Source organism: Hylobates moloch, unplaced genomic scaffold (assembly GCF_009828535.3).
Source record: "Hylobates moloch isolate HMO894 unplaced genomic scaffold, HMol_V3 SCAFFOLD_9, whole genome shotgun sequence".
Taxonomy (NCBI): domain Eukaryota; kingdom Metazoa; phylum Chordata; class Mammalia; order Primates; family Hylobatidae; genus Hylobates; species Hylobates moloch.
Genome location: NW_026652284.1, coordinates 19,541,183 through 19,565,568, shown reverse-complemented (window position 1 = coordinate 19,565,568; position 24,386 = coordinate 19,541,183). Strand labels below are relative to the sequence as shown.

Sequence of the window (24,386 nt, the reverse complement as noted above, 5' to 3'; positions counted from 1 at the left end):
AATCTCATGATAAAGAATTATCCTGGCCCTAATGGCAGTAGTGTCACTGTTGAGAAACTTGAATCTAGATTTTCTCAAATGTTAGGCAAAATTATTAAGATTAGTTAATACTATTAATATTTATTCATCTAGCCAGTATTTGTTCAATACCATCTATGGTACTATACTAGATGGTGGTAGAAAAACATATGAAAGTAAAAAATAATGAAAACTGTAGTGTTTAGAGGTAGAGACAGGATTTAAAACTGATAATTTCTGTTAAGATATGAGAGAAGGTGGAAGGATCCTTTGAGCCTCAGAGGTCAAGGCTGCAGCGAGCCATTATCACACCCTTGCACTCTAGCCTGGACAACAAAGTGAAAACCTGTCTCCATTAAAAAATAAAAATATCTCTTCCAGGGACGTTGTCTACAGGCACTCAGAATGATCCAGCATGTGACAATACCATCGTAGGCTTCCCTACAATACAGCCTCTAACAAAACTAGGCTGTCATGAGCCCTTGGTAATAGAATTGTTGACCTTTATACCAAGAAGGTTGGGAAAGCACCGAAATCTGCATGTGGCCTGTGCCCAGGGAGACTTCGAGGGGTCCATGCTGTGAGGCCTACAGTTCTTATGAGAAGATGGCACTTTAGGTGATATCTGAACCATGAAATGTATTCAGCTGTTCATGGATGAGGAGAAAGAGCATAAACCTTCCAAATAGATATTGCAGAGCTCCAAGGCCTTAAGGTGGGAGCTTCCTGATGATTGGCGGCTCAGAACCATACTGTCCAGTAGAACATTTCCTTTTGAGCACTTGAAACGTGGGTAATGCAATTAAGGACCTGAATTTTAAATTTTATTTAATTTTCATTAATTTAAATGTGAATAGCTGCATGTGGTTCCTACTAAATTTGAAAATGCCCTTCTAGAGGCTGACAAAATCTAGGTCATGTAATTTTGTAAGGTTTTGATAAAGTATTTGGGTTTTATCTCATGTATAGAAGGAGCTATTGAAGAGTTTCTACTAAGGGAATGACGTAATATTTAAATCATGAAAATACTCATATTTATTAGCAGATGAATTGGAGTTTATAGGTTACATGGGGAGCAGAATGTTAAGAGCAGCTAAGTGGCTCTGGAATCTGACCAAATGAATTCAGATCCTGGCGCTTCCACTAGCAGCTGTGTGTCATTGGGCAAGTTTCTTGCACCTCAGTTTCCTTCCTCATTAGTAAAATGGAGATAATAGTAGTGCTGATCTCCAAAGGTCCTTATGAAGGTTAAATGAGACAATCCATTTAAACCTCCTAGAGCTTGATACACAGTCATCACTCAGATATATACCAGCAGCTGCTGCCACATCCGTAAGTATTCTATTCTTACAACTACAATGAAGAAACTATTCATACCATTTATTTGATACGAAATCTAAACAAGCTTAATGTGGTGTTAGATAAAACGCTTATGATTTTCATTTCAATAGTGTTGCTTTTTTATTTTTAAAAAATGTTAAAGGCCGGGCGTGGTGGCTCATGCCTGTAATCCCAGCACTTTGGGAGGCCGAGGCGGGCAGATCACGAGGTCAGGAGATCGAGACCATCCTGGCTAACACAGTGAAACCCCGTCTCTACTAAAAAATTAGCCGGGCGTGGTGGCAGGCGCCTGTAGTCGCAGCTGTTTGGGAGGCTGACGCAGGAGAATGGCGTGAACCTGGGAGGCAGCACTTGCAGTGAGCCGAGATAGCACCACTGCACTCCAGCCTGGGCGACAGAGCGAGACTCCATCTCAAAAAAAAAAAAAAAAAAAAAAATTAAATGTCTTTTTCTATATAGACTTGGGGTCTCCCTATGTTGCCTACACTGGCCTCACACTCCTGGGCTCAAGGAATCCTTGTACCTTGGCCTCCCAAAGTGTTGGGATTACAGGCATGAGCCACTGCATCCAGCCAGTGGTGTTGCTTTTCAAACTTTAGTATTTATCATCAATACTTATTATATGTTTGTCATCTTGGAATGTCCAACTTTATTACCTTAGAAAAGTAAACTCCTTTAATAAACTACTAGATGTACATGATACAAAACTTAGGAAGTTAAGGGATAAAAGACTTATAGTATAATTATCCATGTGTTAAATATATTTTCTCTTTTGACTTAACCATTGCCATATTATTAGACCATTGTTTTATTTTTAATAATCCCATATGAAATTGTTTGTAGAAATAATATAATTTTAATAGTGTTGCCCAGGTGTAGTTGTAGATTATTGTCACTTTATGTTTAAAAGCTACTTCTCTCTCTGTCTTTGACTTATTTGGGAAAATAGCATTTGGGAAGTAGCTGTAAGTGCTTGTTGTCGTCTTTTTTTTTTTTTCCTCTCTCTTTTTTTTTTTTTTTGAGACGGAGCCTCGCTCTGTCACCTAGGCTGGAGTGCAGTGGCGCAATCTTGACTCACTGCAACCTCTGCCTCCTGGGTTCAAGCGATTCTCCTGCCTCAGCCTCCTGAGTAGCTGGGATTACAGGTGCGCACCACCATGCCTGGCTAATTTTTGTATTTTTAGTAGAGACAGGGTGTCAACATGTTGGTCAAGCTGGTCTTCAACGCCTGACCTCATGATCCGCCTTCCTTGACTTCCCAAAGTGCTGGGATCACAGGCATGAGCCACCATGCCTGTCTGTGTAAGTGCTTTTCAAATGCCAGTTTTTGCAGATGGTAGTAGTGGATACAGTTTTTATCTGTGGAACCTTCTGTGGAGTGTCAGGACAGGACTGCACTGGAGGATTACATGGAGTAGATGTGTTTCTCTTTGTTTTTTTGGAGATAGGTTCTCACCCTGTTGTCCAGGCTGGAGCATGGTGGCACGATCATAGTTCACTGTGATTAACTTTGAACTCCTGGGCTCAAGCAGTCTTCCTGTCTCAGCCTCCCAAGTAGCTGGGACTACAGGTACATGTCGTCATGCCCGGCTAATTTTGTTTTGTTTCATTTTCTGTAGTGACAGGATCTCACTATGTTGCCCAGGCTGGTCTAGAACTCCTGGCCTCAGATGATCCTCCTGCCTTAGCCTTTCAAGGTTTTGAGATTACAGGCACGAGCCATGCCACCTGGCTAACATATTTCTTATATTAGATCAATCATTTATTTTGGCTACTAAAGCTAATGTGAATTTTCAATTTATTCTTTATATCTGATATGAATTGCATTAACTAATGTTGAAAATCAGTCATTTGCACTGAAGAACCTATTGTATGCAGGGTATGAGGGGGTGGTAGTGGTTGTACCTACTCTGAAGAAATGGAATGAAATAGAATAAAATGAACTTACTAGACAAAAATAAATATCAACTAGTCCACTTTCAAGTTCTTTGGAAGTTTCTTTTTACGCTTATAAAAAGATTCAGTCTATTATTACTAGTGAAGAATTATTATTGTGCTGTCAAGAATGTTTATGGAATGTCAGTTTACCTTTGATATTCTAAAACTGTCCTCTCTTCAGTTTTTGAGTGGTTCCAATTTATATTAATTGACATTTCTGAAACTTAGCAAAAAGAAAGTAGTTTGTTTTTTATTTTATGTTTGCACATACGTGTTTGGCTCTTAAAATGTTAGTAAGTTATATAGTTCTTTTCATTAAGGAGTTTAAAAAAATTAATAGTTAGAAAGAATGTAGTTATATCTACACCATGAAGTACTACTTAAACATCTAGAACAAGAATGAAGTAGGTGTGTTTATTGACTTGGGAAGATCTCTAATGTTTTGATAAGTGGAGAGGAAAACATGTCATTGAATATTTATTAGTGTGTTGTTGCTATTATTTTTACACATTTGTAAGTGTATAGAAAGGTTTGTAATAATGTGCTTCAGAGTATTAATCATTTTGCCATAGGGAATGGAGTGGGATTTGAAGGGTAAAGAGGGCAATACTTTTTCTTTTTTTGAACAAAAATCATGTTTATACATTACTGTAGCAATTAGAGAAAGTAAGCATCAAACTTTTTTTCTCACAGTCTTAGTTGCCACTGCCTGATACGCAAATTGGTAATAATTCTATCCTGATTCAATCAATCACTAGATGCAAATGGTTTTCCACAGTGGCCTTAAAATTTTCCCAGATTATTGAAAACTAATATTGTATTAGCAGTAATAAGTTGTGGCTTACAGTTTTCCTTTGTGGTCTTAAATTTATTTTTCCAAAATTTTAATATAGGACATTTAGCTGAGTTCAAGTCTTGCATTACTTTGAAAGATCATCTTTGACTGAATTCTATAATGATTTATAAGATAACCGTGATTGAGTATATTTCATTTCCCTATTCTTCCTGTGCTCACCTTTTACTTAAAACAACAACAAAAAAATCTCATTCTCACCCATGATTAGCTCATCCTCTCTTCTTTCGACAAACCTCACAGTGTCATCAAATATTTGTGAAATCCAGATGCTGCTGCTGCTTTCCCGCCCCCTCCTCCCTCCCGGTAAAAATTCCTATGAGTTAGACTCAGTCTTTTTTCTGTTTTGCCATTCTTTCTAAGTAGAGAACAGCCTTTCCTGTTGTGACAGTCTAAAATGTGTTTGAAGTTACTTTTCTGTGTTGTCCTAAGTACAAAATAACTGAAAGATCCTCTGGCCTCTTGGAGCTTGCTTTTCCAGGGGCCTAAACATTGGAGATGTTGCAGAGCTTTTAAGAATATTGAGATAAACTTAATTTAGAAAACATATATTGAATGAGAGCTATACGCAAGGTTTTGTGCCTGGTAATGTGAGAAAGCAGTGGTGGACACTATGATCCTTGTCTTTAAGAGTGCTCATTTTACCAGGCAAGATGGTGATACATTGTTTTAAGTACATGTGGGAACGTCAGGAAGAGACATTAATGATTATGTAAATGAGAACAAAAATATGTAAATAAGTAGTAACATTTACTGGTATAGTTTTTCTGGATTCTCATCAAGCAAAAGTACTTGGAGGAGTGAAGCATGGTTAAACAGAGAAAGATGGTATATTGATGAACTCTAAGAAGCCATGAAATGTAGATGGGCAGCAAGTTTGGACTGCATCTTACACTGGAATGAGTGTACATACATCAGTTAAAGCCTTTGAGATGGAGGATAAGGTTACAGCTACACAGTGTAATGAGTCATGAAATAGATACAAAAATTGACCAGACCTAGGCAGAGGCGTTAACTGGTGAAAAACTCGACAGAATAGTTTATACAGGTTGAGCATCTCTAATCAAAACATTCAAAATCTGATATGTTCTAAAACCTGAAACTTTTTGTTTACCAGCATTATTCTCAAAGGAAATGCTCAGTGGAGCAGTTCAGATTCTGGATTTTCAGATTGGGGATGCTGAACTGGTAAGTATAATGCAGGTGTTCCAAAATCTGAAATCTGAAACATTTCTGGTTCCAAATTTTTCAGATAGGGATACTCAACCTGTAGAACATTTTCTTTATTACTGTAAGTAACACTGTGTAACAGTTACTTTTCTAAGCATTTTATGTGTATTAACTCAATCCTTATGACAACTGTATGAGGTAGGTGTAATTACATTCCCCATTGTTAGTTGGCAAATAGACACAGAGGTGACGTATCCTGCCCAAAGTTATCCAAGTAGTGTGTGGTAGAGGTTGGATTTGAACTTCGGTGGATCTTTTAACATTTATTGAGTGATTACAGTGTCCCAGACACTGTGCTAAATGCTTTACATTCATGATATTATTTAATACTTATGACAGCCTTTATCTACAAAAAAGGAAAATGGGACTTGGAGACATATAATTTGAATACAGGTCTGTTTGAGTCTACAAGTTCATGTGAAGTATTCTGTTTTTTTTTTTTTTTTTTAAAGACAGAGTTTCACTCTGTCGCCGAGACTGGAGTGCAGGTGCAGTGGTACGATCTCAGCTCACTGCAACCTCTGCCTCCTAGGTTCAAGCGATACTCATGCCTCAGCCTCCCAAGTAGCTGAGATTACAGGTGCCTTATGCCCGGCTAATTTTTTGTATTTTTAGTAGAGACAGGGTTTCACCATGTCCAGGCTGGTCTTGAACTCCTGACCTCAGGTGATACACCCACCTCGGCCTCCCAAAGTGCTGGGATTATAGGCATGAGCCACTGTGCTCGGACCCTTCTTTTTGTTAAGATCACAAATAAGGTCAAAAGCAATACTCGATTTTTGGGGAATTAGGACCCTTTTGAAAATCTGATGAAAGGTATGAATCTACTTTGCAGAACAATAAACATACAAACATAGGGGTTTTCTTTTTTTATTTTATTTTTTGTTTATTTATTTATTTTTTTGAGATGGAGTCTTGCTCTGTCACTCAGGCTGGAGTGCAGTGGTGTGAGCCACTGCTCCTGGCCTCTTATTTTATTTTTTAACTGCAGTTTTAAGAGAGTTCAATAACTCTCACTGATAAGATTCCTTATTCTAGTCTAGACAGATTTTCCCCTTGCAGGGGTGCTGTGTTGCACTTTGACCGTGATTCCTAGGATTTGGAAATAGCTCCACTTCGACTTTACAGTGTATTAAATGGAGAGGTATCTTTTTAAGATTTTATTTACCCTTCTATTTTGAAGTATTTTCTTAAAAAGCATTTATATATGTGATACTCAGTTGTATTCTGGTTGTTAAAAATTTTATGTCTTTTTCTACCCATCATGGTATCTGCTTGCTGATTAATGACATTTATGAAAGGTAGGATTCCTTGTTGTTAATATTTAATGTGAATTTGCTCATTAAATGTTAAATCAGATACCTTGTTAAAATATTATTTAATAAAAGCCAGACATGGTGGCTCATGCCTGTAATCCTAGCACTTTGGGAGGCTCTGGCAGGCAGATCACCTGAGGTTGGGAATTCGAGACCAGCCTGGCCAACATGGTGAAAACCCGTCTCTACTAAAAATACAAAAATTAGCCAGGCGTGGTGGTGGGCGCCTGTAATCCCAGCTGTTCGGGAGGCTGAGGCAGGAGAATCCCTTAAACCCCGGAAGCAGAGGTTGCAGTGAGCCAAGATCATGCTATTGCAATCCACCCTAGGTGACAAGAATGAAACTCCGTCTCAAAAAAAAAAAAAAAGAAAAGAAAAAAATTATTTAATATGTATTTACTTGATTACTTTTCTTCAAAAGAAGGATTAACCTTAAAGATACAAGGGTATGTTATTTTGTTAAATGCCAGTTATAAATGTCTTTTTAATTTCTGGGATAAGAAAAGACTAGAAATAATAATAAAGTTCTTTAATGTTTGAAAACTGAAAATGTGTTTCTTTGAACTGTGGGATATTCCCTTCACAGCAATTTTACAATGTATATGTACTGTTTTTAAAAATAAAACAACTGATATGGACCACGTTTAACTAAAATGAGTCATAGGAAATTAGATTTTAATAACTAGTTGTGTGGTAAATGGAGTTTTAATTATTTTAAGGAAAAAGAAACAAAGATCATTAGTATCTCCAGGCATGGATTTATTACTGCCATGAAGTTGTTGGCATGAATAGAAAGATCAGTTTTTACTGTAAACTTTGATAGGCACTGGAGCATTTAACTTCACCTTTATACAGTTCCTTTTTTATCTTTTAAAAGCACATCTGACTGTCAGGGGAATTCTGTAGGCAAGAAATTGTGAAGGATTAGAAACTGTTCTTTGTGGCCGGGCGCGGTGGCTCACGCTTGTAATCCCAGCACTTTGGGAGGCCGAGGCGGGCGGATCACGAGGTCAGGAGATTGAGGCCACGGTGAAACCCCGTCTCTACTAAAAAAAATACAAAAAATTAGCCGGGCATGGTGGCAAGCGCCTGTAGTCCCAGCTACTCGGAGAGGCTGAGGCAGGAGAATGGCGTGAATCCGGGAGGCAGAGCTTGCAGTGAGCTGAGATTGTGCCACTGCACTCCATCCTAGGCGACAGAGCGAGACTCCGTCTCAAAAAAAAAAAAAAAAAAAAAAAAAAAAAAAAAAAAAAAAAAAAAAAAGAAACTGTTCTTTGTGCATTTAAACTGTCATTCTGTGGTTGCTTAATTGCCATATAGAATGCAGAATACTAGATTAGAAAGATGTTTAGTTTCTTTAGCTGTTACAGATCCCAAAGAACTTTTGACTATGTTAATTTCTTATGGCTATAACATTTCTGTTAGTTTTTTACATATCTAATGTAAAATCAGTGGTGTTCAATAATCATTTGTTTAGTAACTTTATTTTTTTAAATGTTTTTATATTTTTTACCTTTTTTTTTTTCCTCCAGGAGTGGACTGAGTCTGATGAGGCTGCAGGACCTGGCCCCTCATCCCTCCCCCTCCCCCCATAACTTTTAAAAAAATTCAGAAAAATCAATTAGGACGAGGTGTCAAGTATTTAGTTATTTGTTATTATTAATTTTCTTTTGAGACAGAGTCTCGCTCTGTTGCCCAGTGGTATGATCATGGCTCATTGCAGCCTTGACCTCCTGGGCTCATTTGGCCCTCTCCCACTTCAGCCTCTTGAGTAGCCACAACCTCCGGCTAATTTTTGTATTTTTATTAGAGACAGGGTTTTGCCGTGTTTCCTAGGCTGGTCAAGTATTTATTTTAAGCTTGCTTAAAGGATTAGACTTTGAAAGACCAATTTAGAGCTTGTTCTCTTGATAAAGACATTTATAGAAAAGAAAAGAGGTACAGTCATGCATTCTGTAATGACATTTAGGTCAATGACAGAGTGTGACATTGGTGCCACAAGATTTCTCCCATATTTTTACTGTACCTTTTCTATATTTATATATACAAATACCTACCATTGTGTTACAGTTACCTACAGTATTCAGTACAGCAGCATGCTGTGCAGGTTTGTAGCCTAGGAGCAATAGGTTATACCATATAACCTAGGTAGGTGGTAGGCTGTTCCATCTAGGTTTTTTAGGTACCCTCTGTTTGTACAGCAACTAAATCACATAATAAAGTGTTTCTCAGAGTGTAACCCTGTTGTTTAGCCACACATGACTGTATAATATTGAAATCTTATGACTAAAGATTATTTGGCTGCATTGGGTGGGAAGCTTTCTGGAGGAAAACTCACTGATATCTGTGAAAATTGGTCAAGTATTTTATCAGGAGTCCCAATTATTTTTTAAAAGAAGCTAAGAAGTGTTATAAAATAAGTTTAACCCAGGTCATGTTTAGGGGCATATTTCTTTTCTCATTGTTATTTGTTAGGTTAGGTTCTGTGGGAGAAAAAACACTGGAAAAGGAGGGTTCTCTTTATATTCTTACATTTTGGCTGGAAAGACAAAATGTACTCAAAAGTTGGTGAGTAGCTAAAAGAATTAGAGGAAAGAAATTGTTCAACACTTCATTGGAAGTGAAGAAAATCAAAATCAAACAGTAACACTGAACGAAAGCAAGCTCCTGTAATTTAGACAAAGCAGATACTGTATCATTGAGCCAAAGTTCTTATGCTTTCCTGGCAAGGGTTTTTTCTCCCAGACCATAGCCTGTTCATCTTTTTTAGAGTATCTGTTTGCAAGGCATTGTGCACAGCAGATACACTGCTCCCTGCCAAGGTACTTACAACCTAGTGGGAAAGCTGAAAGTGAAATCTAGTTTAAGTGCAGTGAGATAAATGCTTATAGAAGGACAGGCAGAGAATGTCTTGCTATTCTTGTAAGTGTGGAGCAGTAGTGTGAAACCCAGTTAGGGAGACTGGGTTTTAAGAAATGTATCTCATGGGAGGTGAGATTTGGGCTGAATTTCTAAGGATAAGTAGAAGGTATGCAGAAGAAAAAGGTTTATCTGTTTAGGAGTGTGGAGGAATACTAGGGAACCAAGAAAAGGTATCAAAATAGTGGTTGAGTTTCGATGCTCCCCTCTAAGATTATCAGAAAGACTGAATGAATAACAACAAGTAGACTTATAGCCTCAGGTTGGAATGTTGGTAGCAGCTGAAAATCATAGCTAACTGCATGATAGCAAATGTAGATGCAGAAAAGTATACAGACTGGTTTAGAGCTTTATTGACATTTCATAAATATTAAGTATATTTTTGCATGAAACTTGATGTTCATAATGATGGATTTGTGTGGCCAAAAAAAAAACTTCAGATTACATTCGATGTGGACAGTGTTAAAGATTTCCATTTAAAACAGTTACATGAAGAAAATAAGTTTTGTTTATTTAAAGAGATTAATTCCTAGCTTTCTGGAAAATCTAGTAGTGTAGTCAGTTCTTCCCTCAGGGATTTCAAGAAATTGAGGTTTTATCATAACCTAATATAAGATGTTCATTAGGTCCAATGTGAATGCAGGGTAAAGGAGAGAGCAGAATGAGTCTGTTAAGTCAAGAAAGTGGTTTTTACCTTTTTTGGGGGAAGAAAACACATTCTAGGGATAAAAATGTTTATAAATGACAGTGTTCCATCATATCCAGAAATAATATAGTATAGCCATATATATGTCCAGTAATCTGTCTTCTGCTAATTTGTGTTGTAATTTAGCAGATTAAAAAAAAAGCAGGCATATCATGCAGGTACCGTGAATGTTAGTGCAAACTTGCCATTATTGTGTTTCGGTCAGTGGTTGTTAACTGGTGTGTTTGTTAACCATACATTTATGGGTCTCACCCCTGGAGTTACTGAATCAGCAGGTCTTGGTGAGACCTGTGGATTTGTTTTCAAAAGTTTCTAGGTGATGCTGATGCCTCTGGTATAGGGACCACACTTTGCAAACCACAGCTTTAGGTTTATTGTAACACCCTCACCCCCATTTGTATAAATGAAAATCAAGCAAGAATCATTTCAACCCAAAACTCTCTTACACTTACTGGCTTAATATTAGGATTTTAAACCAACAGTTTAAATATTTGTAAATAATTAAACACAAAGAGCTACCATTTTAGGACACTTTTTATATACTAGGCATTATGATAAATATTATCTTAATGTGTTGAATAAATCAGCATGATAAGTCCTTACTTTTCACTTTTACAGAAGAGGAAACTAAATTTAAGTAATTTGCTTATATATTTTATGTATAGTAGAGCCAGAATTCAAACTTAGGTCTCTGACACCAAAACCTATGCTCATTTTTTTCTTTTTTCTTCCCGCCCCCCGCCCCACCACTGTTTTTTTTTTTTTTTTTTTTTTTAAGATAGAGTTTCAGTCTGTCTCCCAGGCTGGAGGGCAGTAGCATGATCATAGCTTGCTGCAACTTCTGGGCTTAATCCTCCCGTCCCAGCCTCCCTAGAGCTCGGACTACAAGTGCACACCACCATGCCTAATTTTTTTTTTTTTTTTTTGTAGAAACAACCCTGTGCTCTTTTATTGATGCTGTTTAGCCTACTTGGATACCTTGAATCTGTTTACCCTCTGTTTGTGTTCCTTCTTTCAAGTTTGTGTTTGGAAAGTGATAATTTGTGACTCAGCTTCAGAATGGAGGCCTATATCACACATCTTATATGATTTGGATCTGTGTCAGAGGAACTTAATATTGTGGTTTTGATAATATAATTGAATTTGTGCTTATTTACAGGTGGATACTAAAATCTGAGATTTATTAATACCTTGGAATTAAAATAGAATTCACTTACCTTGGATCAGTTAAATAACTAGTTGATTGGCAAATGACTAAAGATCAACAGGAAAATAGTAAAGCATTAGTTTTAAAAAATTAAGTTGTAAGTTGGTAAATGACTAATTCCATTGCAGTCACTGAATGTATATCAGTAATCTCCAGACTCGCATACAACCTTGTCCTGGTGGAAAGCGCTGATTGTGGGTTTGGAACATAAGAAAGAGAATATGAGTGTCTGTTTAAAGCCATCGCTCCTCAGAAGATCATTTGTCAAGTGTTCCTGTTTCTGACCACAGGGACAGCAATTGGCCTGTAATATATGTATTCCTTGAAAAAGTAAGGAGTTAATTTGTTATGCTTATGTAGACTGTTACTGATTTTGTGTAGTTTCACTAAATGATTGGATTTAGTAGAATAGACAAACCTTACCACTCTCTTTTTCTTTATTCAAGACAGTCATTCCTAACTGACCAAGGTTTTGCTATTGAACTGGGAAAGGACCTTGGAATCGTAATACAGTTCTACAGGATTCTATTAGCAGTGAAAGAAATAAAAATCTTTTTACTATCTTGGCTTCCTCCCTTTAGTCTGTAAAGCAGCCCTGGCTACCTGATGTCTTCATGAGTTGATATTCTAAATAATTTTACCCTCAAATAGCCGTATAATAGTAATATTTGGTTGAGTTAGTAACAGAGAAAATATTTATACTTAAACATCTGAGTGCCACTTGTCTGCAAGTACTGTCATAAGTACTCATTAAATCCTATTCCTGTCCACAAGGATTGCAAGGACGCAAACAGATGATAAGAATCAGTGATCACTCGCTGATTGCGTCCTTGCAGTCTCTGGGTGGCTGCAGGGCACAAAGGATAGCATGAACCTTGCCATCCTCAACTATATCATTGGCTTAAGCAGGATTTTATAAGACAGTCTGGATACCTCACTACCAAGTTCCAAATAGCAGATTTTGCTCACTATAAAATTAATGTGTCTGCTAGAAAAATCGAAACACAGAGAAAAGTATGATAGGCGGCTGGGCATGGTGGCTCATGCCTGTAATCCCAGCACTTTGGGAGGCTGAGGCAGGTGAATCACTTGAGGTCAGGTCAGGAGTTGCAGACCAGCCTGGCCAAGGTGGCAAAACCCCATCTGTAATAAAAATACCAAAAAAACCCACAAAAAAATTAGCTGGGTGTGATGGCATGCGCCTGTAATCCCAGCTACTTGGGAGACTGAGGCAGGAGAATTGCTTGAACCCGGGAGGTGGAGGTTGCAGTGAGCCAAGATTGCACCACTGCACTCCAGTCTGGGCAACAGAGTGAGACTCCGTCCCCCCCAATCCCGTCCCCCCCACCCAAAATGAAAAGTATTACAGGAAAAACATGATCCATGATGTTGTTAACAAAAGACTCACACCACCCATTTTAACATGATCCTTCAAGTTGTTTTGCTGTGCACTTAAAAAAAAAGTTACTAGTGCACCACAAATTTCTGTCCTGCTTTCTTTACTTAAAATTATACCATAAGCAACTTCTCATTTTTAAAACACATTTTTCTAAATATATATTTTAAGAATGTATTTACTTGTTTCTAATGAGTTAGTATTTTTTACAGTGTTCAAACAACTGTCACATAGTTTCTTGGCATCCATTAATTTTCTATTTTTTTTAATGCTCTCTCAGCAGAATCAATATTCTTTTCAAAATACTGCCTTTAACTTTTGATCTGAACCCTTGTTGTTCTCAAAGTTTAAGTCAGGTGCCACCAAACTCTTCCAGATTCTTCTCAGACCTGGTTACTTTTGATTTTTCAGCAGTACTTTAAATACATCTCCTATTAGCCGGGCGTTGTAGCATGTGCCTGTAGTCCCAGCTATTCAGGAGGCTGAGGTGAGAGGATTGATTGAGCTTGGGAGGTGGAGGCTCCAGTGAGCCGTGATCGTGCCACCGCATTCTAGCTTGGGTGACAAAGTGAGACCCAGCCTCAAAAAAATTAAAAAAATAAATATATATTCTATGGTATTTATCATATAACTCATTTATGGTGACAGAGTAGGTGAAATTAGGAATCATACCAAACTGGGTTGGATTGCTGTGTGGTATCCCTCCTATCCTTTATATTCTGTCCCAGCATCAGCAGACTCATTATTTAAAAAATACATATATCGGCTGGGCATGGTGGCTCACGCCTGTAAACCTAGCACTTTGGGAGGCCAAGGTGGGCGGATCATCTGAGGTCAGGAGTTCAAGACCAGCCTGGCTAACATGGTAAAACCCCGTTTCTACTAAAAATAGAAAAACTTAGCCAGGCGTGGTGGTGCATGCCTGTAATCCCAGCTACTTGGGAGGCTGAGGCAGGAGAATCACTTGAACCCAGGAGGCGGAGGTTGCAGTGAGCCAAGATCGCACCATTGTACTCCAGCTTGGGCAACAAGAGTAAAACTCCCATCTCAAAAATATATATCTATATCTGTATCTATATCTATATCTATATCTATATCTATATCTATATCTATGGATATGTCTACTGCTTACGTCTTCTCTGTGGTGCTAGGTCCATATCAATCCTGAGACTACTGACATTGGTTTGATTGTTCCTTAGTCACCTTTTGCCTATATTTTGAAATTCTGAGATTCTGACTTTGATTTAATTTTAGTTTAGGATATTACTGATTTATTCTCTGATGATCTTGTTTATTTTCTTTTAGAATTACAAGCAGAGGCTAGGAGTAGTGGCTCATGCCTGTAATCCCAGTACTTTGGGAGGCCGAGGTGGGAGGATCGCTTGAGCCCAGGAGTTTGAAGCCAGCCTGGGCAACATAGGCCCTGTCTTTCCAAAAAAATAAAACAAATTAGCCCAGTGTAGTGGCACACACATGTAGTTTTAACTACTTGGGAGGCTGAAACGAGAGGATTGCTTGAGCCCTGGAGTTTGAGGTTGCAGTGGGCTATGATCGCACTAGTATGCTTCAGCCTGAGTGACAGAGCAAGACCCTACCTCAGAAACAAACAAACAAAAAGCTAGCAGAGAGACCGGGTGTGGTGGCTCACACCTGTAATCTCAGCACTTTGGGAGTCCAAGGCGGATGGATCACTTGAGGTCAGGTGTTTGAGACCAGCCTGGCCAACACGGTGAAATCTTGTCTCTATTAAAAATACAAAAATTAGCCAGGCATGGTGGCATGTGCCTGTAGTTCCGGCTACTTGGGAGGCTAAGGCAAGAGAATTGCTTGAACCCGGGAGGTGGAGGTTGCAGTGAGTCGAGATCGTGCCACTGTACTCCAGCCTGTGTGACAGAGTGAGACTCTGTCTCAAAAAAACAAACAAAAAACAAAACAAAACCAAGCAGAGAAATAAACCATATTGATTACATAATGAGAGTGAGCACAACCTTGAATATGTAACAATTGACATTGACAAAATTGATCCAGAAATAAATTTTAGCTTTGCCTTTTGCCATCTTCCTCTCATAAGTTTCAGACTTTTTCATCTGAAATTTGCTAGTTTTGATAATTAGCTTATATGCTATGTGGAATGTTGGTAATGAACCTACCTCTAGCTTTACTTGCTTGGCCCTTACTGCTCTCCTGAGCTTAGATTCATATATTCAACACACTACTTATTATTTACATTTGAGTCTGATAGGCATCTAAAACTACTTGTGATTATCCCTTTCCCTTTGTCTATTCTGCCTCTAATCCTGTCTCACAGTAATACAGGTTGAACATCCCTATCCAAAAATATACAATGCTTCACAATCTGAACGTTTTGGAGTGCCAGCATGATGCTCAAGGAAAGTGATCATTAGAGCATTTGGATTTTGGATTTTTGGATTAGGGCTGCTGAAGTGGTACAGTGCATATATTCAAAAATTAAAAAAAAAATACTTCTGGTACCAAGCATTTTGGATTAGGAATACTTTCCCTTCTTCCCACCTAATCTTTCAAGCCATAAACTTAAAATCCATCCCTGATATCCATAATCTATCACTTTCAAGTATACTATATAATTTATTTAAGTATTATGGCTGTTAGTATTTCAGCTAGACTGTAAACTCCAGGAATGCAGGGATTTTAGTTTCTCTTACTGATGTATTCCATGCACCTAGTGCAATGCTTGGTATAAAGTTCTCAATAAATATATGTTAAATGAATGAATGAATCAATCAGTCTACATTCCTTTCTGTCTCACCTGCACAAACAAATTATCTTGTTACTACTGTGTTCTAAGCCACCATTAGTTGTGGCCAAGATGATTGCAGTAGCTTTTTTTTTTTTTTTCTTAAGAGAGAGGATCTTGCTATGTTGATCAAGCTGTGATGCAGTGGCTTTTCACGGGCATGATCATGGTGCCTTACAGCGCCCAACTGTTGGGCCTCTTGCCTTACGCTCCCAAGTAGCTGGGACTACAGATGTGAGCCACTGTGGCCTGGCATGATAGCTTTTAACTAATCTCTGCTTCTATTCTTGTACTCTTCAGTTATTATTCTTACAAAGCAACCAAAATGATCTTTGGAAAACATTCGATCTTTTCACACTCCTGCTTAAAACTTCCAGCAGGTTCCCAGTCATGTTAGAATAAAACCCTAAGTCCTTACCATGCCAACAAGGACTTAAATGTGTGTTTTAAGCTGTTAAGTTTGTGATTTGTCTCTTGATTAATTCAGATAACTGATAAATAACCTAGCCACATCAGTGATATCCTATTATATTCACTGACACCCCTCATTCTTCAGAGGAGGGAATTATTCAGGGTATGTACACCAAGTACAGGAATACTGAGAGCCATCTTAGATTTGAGTCCACCCTGGCTGGATGCGGTGATGCATGCCTGTAATTTCAGCACTTTGGAGGGCCAAGGTGGGCAGACCCCTTGAGCCCAGAAGTTTAAGACCAGCCTGGGCAACATGGCGAAATCTTGTCTCTACAAAAAATAAAAAATTAGCCGGGCGTAGTAGTGCGTGCCTGTAGTCCCAGCTACTTAGGAGGCTGAAGTGGGAGGATCACTTGAGCCTGGGAGGTAGGTGGAACGTGCAGTGAGCTGAGATCGGGCCACTATACACCTGCCTAGGTGATACAGACCCTGTCTCAATAAAAAGAGTTTGCCCTGTGGCCCTCAAGGATTCACATAGGGACCACTTTCGTTAACCTTTTGATACCTAGACATTTTTGGAAGTGCTTCCTTCTTACTCGTTTATTTTTTCATTTGTTAGCATTGTTACTGACCCTCCAATTTTAACAACATTTTCTTGTTTCTATTGGATAGTTACTAAGTAAGAAAAGCAATCCTCAGAATTAAACCCAGTGCTGACAAAGTCCATAGTAGGACATATATGGTGTGTGTTTGCTTGAGTTTTTAAGTATTACTTGAATCATACAAAATTACCTTTTCTTTTTTAAGGTTTAAATATACTTGAATATCTGTAAATCTGGAATTTCACGTAATTCAACCTATTAAGTATAGGTAAGAGCAGAGCAAGGAGGAATGCCATTTTCTTTTTCTTTCTCTTTTTTTCTTGGTGGTTGGGGATTGGCAATGATATTAACGGAATTCAAATAGTGTCATGTATCAGTAAAACTTCCATCCTAGTATCCACTGTAGTGGTCCTTTTAGTTGAGCAGACCAGCTTTTATTTAGTTCTCAGTATCTGTAGATTTGGGGAAATAAACGACCTGAAGGAAGAACTAGGATGATACGAAATATTAATGAAGGGAAAGACCTTACTTATCTATTCTGCTGCTTGAGGAGCATAAAGTATAGAAATTACCCAAGTAGGAAAAGCTTTGGGATCTTTCAAAACTACCCAGAATTGAACTTTGTTATTTCTTTGTATGAGTTGCAGCTGCTGAAATGTTTTTAGATGACCTCACTAAATAAACTTTATCTTGGGATTTAGAAAATAAGGGATGTCACACACATAAACCATGTGCCTTTTACCTTTATATGAATCATTTGTTGCTGAAAAATTAATTTACTTGATAGGAATCCTGGAGTTTCCTGTTATTCTTTTAGTAACTGATTAATTACTATACTTTTTAAAGCAGTCTGTTTTCATTCATATTATATAAACTATATACAATAAAAACAGTGGTTTGTGTGTGTGTTATATTTAACAATATATCTATTCAGTCAATGCCTGTTTGTGTAGAATCCAGTCACAAGTCTATATCTGAGTATTTATAGAAAGTTTGGCCAGGTATGGTGGCTCATACCTATAATCCTGGCACTTTGGGAAGCGGAGGTAGGAGGATCACTGAGTTTCAGAGTTTGAGTCCAGCCTGGGCAACACAGTGAGAACTTGTCTCTACAAAAAAAAAAAAAAAAAAAAAAAGAAAAATTACTGGGCATGGTGGCATGTGCCTGTAGTCCCAGCTACTCTGGAGGCTGAGGTGGGTGGATCACTTAAGCCTGGGAGATGGAGGCTGCAATGAGCTGTGATCACACCAATGCACCCCAGCCTGGGCAACACAGTGAGACCCGATTTCATAAAAAAAAAATTAAAAAGCAAGTTTATATTTGATGATGATCATGAGATACCCCTAGAGCCATGTCCACACTCTGGCTGCCTGTGTTTTTAATATGCCAATATATGGTTTATTTGGCTTGTAGTGTGTATGGGAAATCAGGACAATTTCATGCAGAAAGCCTTATTTTTGGTTACTCTTGAAAATTTTGAAGAAGTAGCACTGCTTATCTGGAATTCCTGCATGCCAGTACTTGACTACAGGAGAGTATCTCAGGATCTGCTGCCCTCTGGGGAGTGGCCATTCTCTATCGTTTTCCATAGTCCCTAATCTCTGTTGTTTACATCTGGCCAGTTTTTTCCCATTTTGTTTCCTCCAGGGGGTATTTCTCTTGCTCTGGAGTCATGTAAGAATGATCATGTTAAGGAAACTTTGTTTTCCATGTTTTATTTATTATTTGAAAATTGTGGTTTATGTATGATAGCTCTTAATTGGCCAGAATATAATCAAATCCAATAAGTTAGTGCTAGATAAATAAACTTTATACCTAATGACTAATCTTAATTTGCACGATCTTTATGGTCTACCTTAAATTTTTTAAAAACTCTGTCAAGTTAATATTGGTCACCAACCACCAAATGTCATTAATTTTATAGGAGATTATTTTTTGGTGGAAATCTTGAATGAAAATTCACTAGCTACCTGAAGTTTCCACTGAGTCAAAATTTTAGAGCTTTTCTTTCTTGCAGCAGTATTTCTTTTTAAATTTTCTTTCTTCTATGCAGAGTAACAGTATAATACCAATGTAAGTGATATTTTATCACAGGTGTTAGTAGTTTGCTTGTTTTTGTCTTTAATCTTGTTTTTGAGGTAGGTGGTGTGGAAGAAGATTAAAATACACATTCATAAAAGTACATAAAACTTAAAGGTAGAGTTTAACAAATAATTTTAAAGCAAAAAAAAAGTTTTAAACCAGCTTTAAAAAAATTACATGCCCTTTCTGTCATAATTTCCTCTCCCCCCAGAAATAATACTGTCTGCCTTTTAAAAGTTATTTTCCTGCTTCTCATGTATAAACATGGTATACATGCTAAACATGTATACCTCTATTGACTAATATGGTCAAGTTTTGCCGGTTTTGCATATTTGGATAAATGGAATCATACTTTATATATTCTTCTTAATCTTTTACTCAGTACCATTTATGAGGGCCATCTAAATTGTGTTATGGTAGTTTTTTATTCTGTTTCTGTATAGGAAAATTTTCAGTGTATGAAAATTTCATTATTGATCAATTTTGTTAATGAACAGTTGGGTTGTTTCCAATTTTTGGTTATTAAAATACAACCATGAACATTTTTGTTCATGTACCCTGGTGCACGTTTTCATTGTTTTCAACCAGATGTATACCTAGGAGTGGAATGGCTGGGTCATAGGGAATGACTGTTTCCAAGCTTACCAGCTAATGCCAAATTGCTTCCCAAAGTGGTTGTACCAGTTTACATTTCTACCAGCAAGAGAGTGAGAATTTTGGAAGCCCCACATTGTTACCAATGCAAAAATATAATATTTATAAGAAACAAAAACGTTTCTTGGGCATATTTTCTTTTAAACGCAATAAGCAGTACACACAAACATATATTGCACTACAAGAAATGGTTGATGTATTTTGCTTAGGATTAATATTATAGAAAAGACAAGAATCTGTTTAGCTTTAGAGGTAGTTAAGTAGTTGCTGTTATCAGCTGTTCTACACCTCTGCTCCCTCCCAGTCTTCATAGTTGAGAAGGTAGCAATATCTTTCAAATAACGGGAAAACACGTGTTTTCTTTGTATGAGAACTTGTTGCTACTACCTTTAAAGAAGATGGATTTCAACAGTATGACCTGAAATTGAACAGTTTACCAAGAGAGAAGAACGCTTAGCTAGATAGTAGAAGATTCGGTAATCATTAATTTAGGAATATTTTGCAAGAGGTATTTAAATTTTAGCGTAAATTTGATTTTTATCTATGACAATTTTGTTAGCCTTTGTGCCATTTCTTTGGGATAGGATTGTGCTATTTCTGTTCTGTATAATTTCTAGTTAAAGATGGTATACCTTTTTCCCTGGCAGAGACATTAAGCCCTGTAACAAATACACGAAAAGTAAATATGGAATGCCTAATGCAGTGTGACATATGTAATGGAGGATCTTATTTGAATTGAATAGAGCACAGTGAAGCTGAGAGATTTGTATTATATGTAACAGCCTGTTTCTAGGAAGAATTTCTTAGAAATTCTAGTTCTTCTATTATTTTGATATAGACTTACTTTCTTTGGCTTGCTTTTATTAGTAGACATCCCCAAATTTAGGAGGAAGTGCCCTTTTAGAATATCTGATACCAAAGGATTACCAGTTTGGCAGAAGTATTTAGAGTTGCAAAGGATGCATACCATAGGGATATACCCATGAAAGTTGTTTTTCATTGATGTTTCCTTTAAGGAAGCTTTTTATGTAGAAAGAACATAGCACTTTTGGCTTTGGCACAATGCTTTTTCTCTTTCTCTCAAACATTTGTGTTTTATGGGGCAATATAACAGTTTTCTGACAAACCAATGGATACTAATTTTATTTGTAATAATTTAAATTGTTCTTTCAGTATTCTTTAGTATATGTCAGTACCTCTTTACAGTTCTGTAAGAAACATAGCTTACAATCTTTACAACTCTGCAGATATATTTTTCCTTTATTATTCCTAATTATTTCATTTATTTCTATTGATACTATTGTACAGGTTTATATTTTTTATGTATTTAGTTCAGTTATGTTACTTCATTTTCCCATTGGTTGCTATTTCTACGTGTTTTTGCCATCATGTGAAATGCTGCTGGATATATCTTTAAGTTCCTAATTTTTGCGGTGAGATTTTCTTTAGGGTATGTACTCTAAAGTGAAATAATTTTGGGGTGATGGTTTTGAAGCACTTGGTGACACATTGCTCTGTAATCCTGGGAAGATAGTAAAGTAACCCATTCACAGTATTTTATCTATGTCCTGTTTCCTTAGATCCCTGCCAATAATGGGGCAAAGATTTTATTTTAACTTACTTTTGTTAGTTTAATTGCTAAACATACAATGTATTTTAATATTTTTTATCAATAGTATTTAAAAACTTTACTATGATTTAATTGTCATGGGCAAATTTGGTATTTAATTTTTATCAGAATAAATCAGAAAACTGGTCTAAGATAGATTTTATATAGTTAACTTCTTTGCTCTCTTTTTATTTTCACTTTATTTCACTGTACAGAATTTTTCCCATGTTAAAAATGTGTATTCATATTGAGGTTTTACTTTAGCAAAATATCAAAATAATTAATTCTAAAACATGGGAGATAATATAAATTCATAAGCTTTGTTGGTAAGAAATTTACTTATAAGAACTCTTCATTTCTGATTATTAATTTTCTAAAGTAGATGTTTAAATAGCAATCCAGCTTTTCTCCTTTGAAAACTTTCCTTGGTGAGATTTATATATGCTGTTACATTTCATGGTAACCTTTATGTCCTTATAAATGTAACAGTCATTCAAAATTGGAAACAAAATTTTCCCAAGAAAATCATAAAGTTATTTAAAAAACAAGGATGAAACTAGATACAATTATTTTAAGTGTTAATCTTTGGTCATATTGTAGCATCATTTATGTGTCTTTTAACTCATAAGCTTTTGGTTCTAGTTAGTTCTGTGTGAGTCCATTTGATTTCAGTATTGGGATCAGGTAGCTGATCCTGAAGATGTTTATATCTGTTCAGAGAGTTATAGGTGATTTGAAGGTTAGAGTACCAGGGACTAGATTTTCTTCAGACCTTTTGACTGAGTGAATTCCAGGCCATTTTCCTTTTTCCCTCAGCAGAGTTTTTAACTTTATGATAAAATTCAGAAGACCTATGAACTGAAAATAGAGAATATGTCTAATGATGAATTTTAGCATTTCTTTGCATTATGAATATAGACAACAATTGCCATTAGTTATTATTTTTGATGCACCAATGAAGAACATATATTACTATTTCAGGAATTTGTTTTAATATTTTTATACCTGTATTTCAATATAGATCATTTGTTGTCATAATCCTATGTATTTTATGCATTTAATAACACGATTCTGAGAAGTCTGTATTTTATGCTAGATTGGCAAAGGGTTTGTGTTCCTCTCAAATTTAAGAACTATTGCTTAAGGAGAATGGCTTCTTTCATTTTAGCAGAGGACAGAACTGCCCATAATTCATGAAAGTTTGCAAAACCATCAGTGTTAAGTCTGCATTAGACTATGAGAGGGAAGAGCTGGCTAGGCTTGATTGGTAGGCACTTCCACTAGGGGTCTGAGTAAAGTGGTTTCATATCTGTCATGGGCTGATGAGCAATTTATTGCCTGCAAAAAATGGAGAAAATGAAATTTTTGGTTACATAAAAACATGCTGATTATTTTTCAGTTGTATAAATTTGTGATTATTGTATTATATTAAAAAATATAAATGAGAAAATAAATACCTGTAATGCTTTCTGTTAAGATTTTGGTGTATCTCCTTACAGATCTTTAAAAATATTACATATACATGTTTTTAGATGTATGTGTGTGTATTATATGCATATGTAAACAAATATGTATAGAAATATTCCTACACATGTGTATGTATGTGTGTATTTAGATGTCCTTTTTAAAAATTTTTTTGTATTTAAAGAGATAGGGTCTTCCTCTGTCACCCAGGTTGTAGTACAGTGGTGTGATCATAGCTCACCGTAAGCCTTGAACTCCTGGGCCCAAGCAGTCCTTCTGCCTCAGCTTCCCAAGTAGCTATGTCTACAGGTGGATGCCACCATGCCTAGCTAATGAAAAAAAAAATTTTTTTTTTAAATAGAGATGAAGTCTTGCTATGTTGCACAGGCTGGTCTGAAACTTCTGTTCTTAAGCAGTCTTCCTGTGTTGGCCTCCCAAAGTGCTGGGATTACAGGCATAAGCCACAGCATCTGGCCAGATACATGTTTTTAAAGACAAAAATGAGATTATGTCATATAAGTAACTTGAAATTTTTGGAGTTTAGATTTATTGAGATGTAATTTAGTAAAATTCACCCTTTTTAGTGTATATGTTCATAAGTCTTGACAAGCAGAGACATTCAATTCTCACTATAAGCATGATACAGAACAGTTCTGTCACCCTCAAAAATCTCCTTGTTCCTCTTCTGTAGTCATCTCCTTCCTCTTTCAACCATTTATTTCTTTTCTGCTCCTTTTTACAAAATGGTATCATACAGTTTGTAGTTTCAAGTATTGTTTCTTTCCTGTAGCATGTGTTTTCCTTTATGATTTTTGGTTTTGAGATCATGCTTCAGGAATCTTTTCAAATTGATGAGAATATTCATGTATATATTTTTAAAGAATTCTATTTTTTTCAATTTTAAAAATTTTAAGTGTTCAGTCTGGTGCTTATTTTAGTGTAAGTTGTGAGGTAGGAAATCCAATTAAAAATCAGATAGTTCAGCTGTATTTATTAAGATTGATTTACTAATATAATGTTCTTACTAAATATTGATTTCCTCACAGGTAACACAAGTAGCAAGACAGCCGGGAACCCCTACCCCATCCCCTTATTCAGCACATGAAATAAACAAGGGGCATCCAAATCTTGCGGCAACGCCCCCGGGACATGCATCGTCCCCTGGACTCTCTCAAGTAAGATAAACCTTTTTTAAAAAAATAAGAAATGTCCTCTTAAAAGCATCATTTTTGTTTTTCTAAAGAGACTCCTAAGCAGTAACATAAAACATTACTTGTATAGTAATTTCTAGTTTGTCTTTGGCATCTTTTCAGACTTAACTGTTCATAAAGATGGCTACTAACAAATTTCACACATTTCATTTTGGAGACATTAAAAATTAACTGTCAGTGATATTTAGTTTTCATTTTCATTGTTTAAAAGTTAGAGTTTTATTCTAAAGTTTACTAAAAACCCCCCCATAAAGCACTGATTTGCTTTTCGATGCTTAATCTGCTACCATCTCCCACCCTTTTTGGGTGAAGCATTAATGGTTATTTTCTACGTATGTGGAAACTTGGTGTCTTCCCCTCTTGAGTAGCATCAGTGGGATTTTTTGTTTGTTGGTTTGGTTGTTTTCTAAGTCGATTATTTTAATTTGATAGGCTTAAGTTTTTGTTGAACTGTTAAAAGAATTGTGAACCCCTTAGTTTATTTCTACTTAATAGGAACAACAGACATTCAGACACTGTTTAAGGAAGATGTTCCTATGTGTTCCTTGCACTTAAGCTGTTTGCCAAGATATGTTGTTCAGCTTGCACCGACCTACTGTTGCAAGCTTGTTTGAATTTCCTTGTGGTTAAAAGTTGGCTAGAGTTATAA

The 24,386-nt window shown here is 36.6% G+C and overlaps 1 protein-coding gene across 26 annotated transcripts in view; it reads left to right on the top strand.

The window, feature by feature from the left end:
• Nucleotides 1-24,386, top strand: part of EIF4G3 (eukaryotic translation initiation factor 4 gamma 3) — a 369,995-nt gene that overhangs the window by 110,186 nt on the left and 235,423 nt on the right. For 15 of the 26 annotated variants that reach the window (XR_009214817.1, XM_058443899.1, XM_058443902.1 and 12 more), the window contains exons 1-2: nt 5,320-5,338; nt 23,573-23,701. The gene's annotated coding sequence lies outside the window, so the exon portion shown is untranslated. Of the gene's footprint in view, nt 1-5,319; nt 5,339-23,572; nt 23,702-24,386 lie in introns of those variants that run through there. The other 11 variants (XM_032759190.2, XM_032759180.2, XM_058443895.1 and 8 more) reach the window with 2 other exon arrangements.